The following is a 2,549-nucleotide window of genomic DNA, read 5'->3' as shown; positions in this document are numbered from 1 at the left end:
GACTATGGACAATATTGGTGTCAATTGGAGTTGCCTAAGTTACCTTATACAGACTCTCTTTCCCACCTCTGGGAACAGCTATGAACTATAGAGATATTCATATTTTAAATAATTTCACTGTTGCTATGTTTAATAATACTGTTAAGAGCATTAAGATGTTAAATGAAGAAGTGTCTGAAATTACGTCAAATTACTTTACAAAATCGTTATGCTTTAGACATAATGTTAGCTGCCAAAGGAGGAGTTTGTGCCTTAATTCATTCACATTGTTGTATTTTTATATATAATTATGAGCCTAACATTACAAAAACTGTTCATGATATGGAAGACCGCATAGCTGAACACGAAGCAGGAAAAGATGGCTTTGATAAGTCACCTGGGCTTTGCTATGGGATTGGCTTCTGACGGCTCATGGTTACGTTCATTGCTTCAATTAGTTGTGACAATTGTTATTATACTTATTATGTTATGTTGCTGTATTCAATGTATTCCTAATCTATTTCAAATATGTACCTCAGTTTTTCGAGACAAAGTCACGAGGAACTGTGTATTATGCCACTAAAACACCCCTATCTTTGAATAAATAAAAAAGGAGGGAATGTGGTAATATATTTTATTCTGTGGGTCCTTGTATAGCTTTGCATAGATCTAGGGACAAAAATGCCTCTGGTGGGGGCATTTCCGCCTGCTATGGGTGTTTTTGTCCTGTTAGACCTGCGGCTTAGAGGACCAGATATGTCGGTGAAAGGTCATAGTATATAGCTGAGCCATTCCCATGGGAATTTCCGCAGATGTATATTCTCATCCTGTTTATTCTCATCCTATATATCCTGTGGAAATAACATCCTGTTGAGGTCACTTGTTCTCTGTATATGCATTTTGTTCTCAATAAAAGCTGGTACCTGGGTCTACTCGGGGCTGGCATCTGCTCAGACGTTTTCCCTGCGTCTTATTTCAAATGTCAGACCACCACACCCTATCCCATTCCAGTCAAATAGCTGTCCAATCTCTTCTTTAAAACCTCCAGTGATGATGTAATCCCAGTTGCAAAAAGTTACAAACTCTTCTGCATGGAAATTTAAAATAATAGCAGACAGAGAAGGATAGGAAGATGCCAGCATTTAGCCAAGATGGAGTGCTCTGTTGAAAGCCCCCAAATATGAGAAGGAAGATGATGATGATGATGACAATAATAATAATAATAATAATAATAATAATAATAATAATAATGTGAAAGACAGTGTTGAACCAGCTTTGATGGAGGTCAACAAAAGGAAGCTGTTCAAAGTGCAGCAAACCAAAAAACAATATAAGAAAACAGTGATGCAAACTCGGGCTGACAGCTGGTGTAACAAAGCACTGCATGGACAGTTCCTTGAAAAGATCCAAGGAAAAGTAGATATGGAAAAGACCTGGTTATGGCTGACCAACGGAACACTGAAGAAAGAGACAGAAGGCCGGATTCTTGCAGCCCAAGAACAAGCCATCAGAACGAATGCAATCAAAGCCAGAATAGAAAAATCTACTGATGACCCCAAATGCAGACTCTGCAAAGAAGCGGATGAAACCATTGATCACATACTGAGCTGTTGCAAGACAATAGCTCAGACTGACTACAAACAACGTCACAACACAGTCACTCAGATGGTCCACTGGAATTTGTGTCACAACTACCATTTGCCTGTAGCAAAGAACTGGTGGGATCATAACCCTGAGAAAGTGATCAAAACCGAGCATGCAAAACTACTATGGGACTTCTGAATACAGACTGACAAAGTTTTGGAACACAATACCCCAGATATCATGATTGTGGAGAAGAAAAAAGTGTGGATCATCGACATTGCCATACCTGGTGACAGCAGAATCAACGAGAAACAAATTGAAAAAGTCGCCAGATATCAGGACTTGAGAATCGAACTGCAGAGACTCTGGCACAAACCAGTGCAAGTGGTTCCAGTGGTACTGGGCACACTGGGTGCTGTGCCTAAAGACCTAGGCAAGCATTTAAAAACAATTGGCACTGACAAGATCACCATTGGTCAGCTTCAGAAGGCCACCTTACTGGGATCTGCTCGCATAATCCGCTGATACATCACACAGTCCTAAACACTAGGGAAGTGTTCAACTAGTGATGTGTGATACGAAACCCAGCATGATTATCTCGTCTGCTGTGTATACTGTCATTTTTGTGTATAATAGCAACAATAATAACAACAATAATAATACCAAACCTGTTCTTCCTCACTCAGGATGGAGGTCAAGTGGGAATCTCTGGACTTGCAAAAGTATTTGGCATCATGCCAGGTTTTCCTTTCATTTACTTTTGAAATATAATAGAGATTCCAGCCAAAAAGCTTCCAGTTATCACTAATTTTTGGTCCTTTTTTAAACAGAGCTTCTAAGAGGAATTAACACAAAAAGAAAAATATATGTTAGCCGATTCGGCAATGAGTGATTTCAGTTTTTACTTCTAACTGCATCTGGGGAGCCCCAAAACACATTAAAAACCATGGGGGCTCAATCCCCAAACACTCTTATTTCTCATTTAA

At 39.3% G+C, this 2,549-nt stretch overlaps 1 pseudogene; it reads left to right on the top strand.

The window, feature by feature from the left end:
- The first annotated feature begins 735 nt into the window (after positions 1 to 735).
- Positions 736 to 2,106, top strand: LOC148125377 (uncharacterized; annotated as a pseudogene).
- Positions 2,107 to 2,549: the final 443 nt, after the last annotated feature.

Source organism: Pseudonaja textilis, chromosome 6 (assembly GCF_049901715.1).
Source record: "Pseudonaja textilis isolate UNSWEBS1 chromosome 6, rPseTex1.2, whole genome shotgun sequence".
In the NCBI taxonomy this organism is placed as follows: domain Eukaryota; kingdom Metazoa; phylum Chordata; class Lepidosauria; order Squamata; family Elapidae; genus Pseudonaja; species Pseudonaja textilis.
This window is presented reverse-complemented; position numbering and strand designations above follow the sequence as displayed.